The following is a 6,000-nucleotide window of genomic DNA, read 5'->3' as shown; positions in this document are numbered from 1 at the left end:
CGTCCAGGCAGAATTTGGGCAGAAAGCAACCTTTCCTCCCTCTGATAACTGCCCTATGAGTTAAATCACTGTAAATAAATAATTAACATACAATGAAGGAAATGTTCTCTATATATCAGCAAGGCAGAATCTGAACTTCTTTCTACACTGAAAAAAAATTTATATTAAATATATAACATTGATAATCATACTTCATATATGCATAGAAAATAGAAAGGGTTTAAGGGATTCGAGGCTGATGGTGGGTTTGGGATGGTTGAATGAGTTATTCTGCAGCGATCTCACATCCTTTATTCAAAAAGCTCTAATGATCTGTAGCACCAATGAAGTGCACAGCCTCTAATGATGAAATCAAACATATTTAAATACCAATCACACCAGAATAGTTCACCATTTCCATTAAAAAGAACATGAATAAGGTAGATACTGAGGATGTAGGAAGGTGAAGATGGTTGCTTTGATCGTTCAAAATTCTGGCAATGGAAGCTGGAGAATGAGACGTAATCACCAATCTTAAACTCCCTTTGTGTTAATCACCCAACTTCAGAAATACCATTTACTGCGGTGAAGCAGCTTTAACTTATACTGACAGCATCCTCCCGAGGTACAAAAGAAATGCCCAGAAAAGTTACTGCCTTTGAATTCTTCAGTAGAGCATGACAGCCTCTGCTTCCTGACTTCTTTATTTTATGTTCCATTCTTTTCTGTATTTCATTATAAGTAATCAGCTCAGATTAAAAAACAAAAAGAAGAGGTTTTAGAGTGGTTAGGTTTCTGAAGAATATATAATGCTGGTCTTTGACGGTACAGAAAAGTTAGCAATGAATTTTTTCTACTATGTTTCCTTTTTTTAAGCTTGTGTTGGCTCACTACTAGCAATGATGAAGTGTCAATATAGAACACAGAGAGATAAGGCAATTTGAAAATTTTCTAGGGAAGCAATTTTTGAGAGGAAAGAGAAGACTTATTCCTTTGGTCAACCCTCAGTTTAAAGCTTTGTCTCAATTCTTCCTGGGAAATTAATTAACAAAACTTTGGAGGTACATTTGAAGTAGACTTGCAATTTCAAATTTTTCGAGTGGAATTGTAGTTACAAACAAAATACACCTTTATAGAATTTGAGTCAATGTGAATTCAAGTAAAATACGAGTTCTACACAAGAGCACAAAGTGAATCTACTTTGGAAATGTTCTGAATAGAGAGCAAAGCACTAGTCTCTGTGCATATAGGACTTTCACAATTAAAAACATATTTATACAATAAAATATGTCGGCCAGTTCTCTTATCCTCATGCTATTTTTCCTGGTTTGCCAAGAACATTTCTACAACCGGTATGACATCACTTACTAAAAGACTTCTGCAGACTAACTTTGTTGCCATTAGGGACTTCCCATCCTGTCTCATTCATCTCTTCATGAAACAGATCTGGACTTCCACAGATCTTCAGAGGATATGTGTATTCCTAGCGCTACAACCAAACAAGCAGTTAGTCTTACACCAGGATCTAACTTTAGAGATGTCTATTCCTTCTAGAAAAGCAATGGGGGTACATTCCTTAAGGACAGTCTCTACTGCCTACCTCAGAGAAGATTGGCACTAGAATTCCTTATTGGTCTTTAGACCAAATCCATCTAACAGTGAGGTAGCCTGTGAAAGTAGGACCGAGAGAAGTAGACAATTCCTGAATGACAGTTTTGGCTGGAAGGGTAGAAACATCAGCCATGGAGGAGGATTCGCGGTCATTTCATCTGATCCGGCCCCCTGTTAGATTTCGGACTATGACCACACACAAAAAACGACATATCAAACAGAGTCACTGGGGAAAAAAGACGACTCATTAGTATCAGAGAAATATTCCTCATTGTTCACCTGTATTTCTCAACCATGTCATATACTTTTCATGCGTGCTTACGCAGAGGAGACCGTTTTCATTTTAAGTGTGATGGTAGGACTTTGCTTTCCTCTGAGATTCTAGGCCTAAAGTCTTTTGGGTGCCATGTTTGGGAAACAGTTTAAAAAACCTACCAAAGCCCCATATTCCACTTCTCATGACATTTATATTGCTTGGGTCATTTTTCCCTCCCCCCCTCTGTGTTAAATAGATGTGATTTACTCCAATTCAGATCACCGTTTCCGCTCCTTATGAGAAGGAAATGCATAGGTTGCTGATCTTCAAATCCTACACAAAACCCAAAATATTTCTCAGCTTACTAGTTTTGAAGAAAACAACTTCGAAACAAATCCGACCCACAAAACACTCGAGTTTAAAATCATCTTTAAAGCCTTGACTGTGACACACAGAATCACTGGTTCTGTGACATGAAACAATCACAGGTATCGTCTTAAATCTGCTCTGAAGCATATATGCCTCAAAAAAGTAAGGCATTCTTTCTCTTAGTGTCGGGTAGGACTAGCTTGGCTTTTATAGTAAGAGCAAGGACAAAACCAGCAATCATCTCTTGGAGGGAATTTCTTGGACTGCCTGAACAGGCCATTAGGACTTACTCTGTTGAGAGAGACGTTGTCTTCCCTGGTTTCTCAGCCGACACAGCCAGCTGCTATTTATGGACTATTTTTTCATTATTACTTAGGTATTTAAAGTCCATTTAGTTAGAGTGGGCATTAGCTGCTCAAGAGAAAACAAACACAGAGCAGTTACTTTCTTGCGGATTTGTTGGCTGCGTGCGGAGCAAGCTCGGACACCACACCACTGTGCTGTTAAGCACACGCACAGCAACAGTCTGGATTCTAGCACGGCTTCTTAGCTCTAAACTCATCAGCAGACATGTGCCAACCGCAGCGGAATTGCTCAGATAGGTATCGTCACAACACTCAAAGCTTGGGACTGTAAGCCTGCAGATTGGAGAATGATGCAGAGAGCCAGCTCAGCTCTGAGCACCACCTCAAAAGCACTAGGAGATACAGTCCTCTGAATGGATCTGCAAGAGCCAGCTGTCACTGAGCGGCTTCAGTGTCCGAACTACCTCATTTTTTTCCATTACCAAAAATACCCCCAACTGCCATTACCCCAATAACGGGGAGTTGATTCTAAGTTCCCTCTGAAGGGAAGCATCAAATCCAGTAGTTGTGGCTAATCAAGAGCAGGACAGCCATTTCTCATCTATCTATCTGAAGAGTTGAGTGCCAGTGCAGGCTTAGATGAAAATACAGTTGAGACTGAACATATTCTGACATTGCTGTGAAGTATCTAGTGCGTTGGAAAGTTTTTGGTCTTTATCCTCCCGTGCACTGGATGTATCTCCATATGCAGGTGTACATACTCTTTCTTGCCTATCTTATAAGGCCACTCGGTGAATACACTGGTTTGCTCATCTCGCCGACAATCTATTACTATGCACAATTCTGCACAAAATGTCCAACATGCCCTCTTGTACCCTATTTCCAGCTAAGAGTTCAAGAACCGGCGTTTAACTGCAAAGTACTCTCAAGTACTCTCTACGCTTTAACCCGCCGTACCAGAGCTGCTCAGGCACCTCTAATGAATCACCGCTAGTTTTTACGCTGAATGTGCAATAGATACATTGATATTCAGAATTATATGCAGTAGTTCACCAGCCCAAGTTGCCAAGACGCCATGGTTTACCGCTGTGGCAGCAGGGCTGAAATGAAAAACAATGCAACTACTTCGTGGCAGCGGTGGAAACTTGCCCAGCATTCTTCCTCTGCCAGTATACCGCAACGTACCCGCCCAAGGCTTAGTTCTCCTTTGGTATGGAGGATGCTTCACCGCTGAACTCTTATATCCAAAGTAAAGAAGATGGTGTGACCCATTATAATATTAAGAAACCGTTATACAATTAAAAATGGAGCATTTTCTCACAGAGCAATAGCCTTCAGCACCGTTTTCTGTTGTTCTGGAAAAACAGTCTTGGCCTCTGCCTTAAGATTTCGATTTATCATTAGACCAGAAATTACTGTCTTGAATAACCACATGATATTAAAGACTGAAAAGAGAAGAGAGGCACAGCCACTTGCAAACACTTGGTTCTCTTCTATGAGAAGAGAGGAGAAAATTTGCAGATATGAGCTCAAAAAACAGCCAAGCCTGTGGGGCTCACGTGGAAGGGTACTTGCCATCAAAAGCTTCAAGAGATTAAAGCATTACTGTATTTCCTCTTTATAGCCATCTTTCATAGTGAAGGCTACCGAGCCAAAATAAGGAGAGCTTGCTGTGTTTATGCAACTGGGATAGGCAGCAGGAAAAGCTCTTTACGGCTCAGTGAAATGTAGGTGTGAAAGCTGAGCAGCAGTTGGGCAGAAACGCCAAGTTCTGGGCAGAAACCTTCATTCAAATGAAGGATCAAAGAGCGGACAGGATACCACCAGCGCATAAACGATTTCTTGAATAGAATGCCAAGGAAAATGAGACTACTCCAAAAAGAAATATCCTCTGGAAGATAAGGTACATAGATTAATACGATGGCACATACATAAGTATAGCACAGCAGTGCTCTCTCCAACAGTTACCTTGATACCAAGTTCAGCATTTAATTTTCTCCACACGTTGTCACTTATTACTGTGCATCGCTAATTCGTCCCTTTGTTCTCTGCTGAGATATAGCCACCTTCTGCAAAAAATTCAGCTAGCAGACAACAATGACCCTCTTTTCCATTAGAATGTCAGATGTTCCGAAATGTAGGGTAAGAAATGAGATACATCAAAGCTAACAATAAATAGTTTTTAGCACAACTTTCAAATAATAGCATAGCTTAGGGATTTAAACCTACAGCAGTGTCTGCAACACTTAGGTGTTGCAGGGTGTTTTAACCTCCTAATGTGCACCATAGCGATAATGGGTTTCTGACGAAGTGATCCCATATACATTAACTGCACGGGGTTACACATGCCGGGTTACTTTGTCCTCTTTCTCTTCTGTGAAGCAGTCGATGGTTACGGTCTGTGGGCTTCCCTGAAAACAGTGGGGGATACTTCCAAACAGCAGTGAGTAGGGGCTGATCAAGCAGTGGAGTTTTGGAGCCGTGTGCTTTGCAGTTAGGTAGACTTTGAGCCATGAATCACAGAATCACAGACCTTTTCATAGGGTGAGAGGAAACTGGAGAAGTTGCTCAGCCTTGCTGGAACTTAATATAGATCGAATAAAACAGGTACAATACTGAAAACATCTTGAGAGTAGCAGTCCAGACCTACTGTTTCAGTTGTTGCTGTGACAAGATGAACGAAGCTACATGACCTGAAATTTAGGAAGATTGCAAATCCTGCACCATAGATGCAATTAAACAATTTGGGTAAAAATATTCTTCACATCTGGAAGGCTGAAATCAATGCTGGAGAAAAGACTCCTCTATCCTAAAGCGATAACCATCACCAAGAGCTGACTCTAATCACAAAAAGGCTTGGGGGTTGCTATGATTTCGAGAGAAATAGACCATCCACTGGTCTTGATCAGTGGAAAGCGTGTAAGTGTAAGCAAACACATGCAGGGAACAATAGAGCTAATCGAAAATATGACTAGACCTACAGTATGTTACACTTAAAAATCTACACACTAGAATTGAAGTATAGCAAAAATAAGTGCATTTTAACAAGATAAAATGACAAAAGCATTTAAAAAAACCCCAAAACCATGGATATGGACACAGTACATTCCACATACTAACCCCCCCCCCCCCAAATTTAAAAAAATCTTCATATCATAACACATCTGAGCTCTGAATGCCTCACAGCATCCAACGCATTCCTTACTTAACCTATTTTGGATTTTGAAGAAAGAGAACAACAGACTTCACAAACATGAACTCACCTGAAGAAAGGGCCACTCATTATCAAAAAGAAGAGCTTGGCAAGAACATCCGAACGTAGCATCCAACTGTAGAAGCATCTGTAACTCCTCACAGACTACATAAAAATGTAGGCTTTTAATTCTGGTCTTAAAACCGCACAAAAGTTAGATGCCCGAGATGAATTTTCTCCTTTTCTGCATTTAATACAGCAACAGGAAGCCATCAGCCTTGAAGACA

Source organism: Phaethon aethereus (genome assembly GCF_964289735.1).
Source record: "Phaethon aethereus genome assembly, chromosome: 7".
Classification (NCBI taxonomy): Eukaryota; Metazoa; Chordata; class Aves; order Phaethontiformes; family Phaethontidae; genus Phaethon; species Phaethon aethereus.
This window is presented reverse-complemented; position numbering follows the sequence as displayed.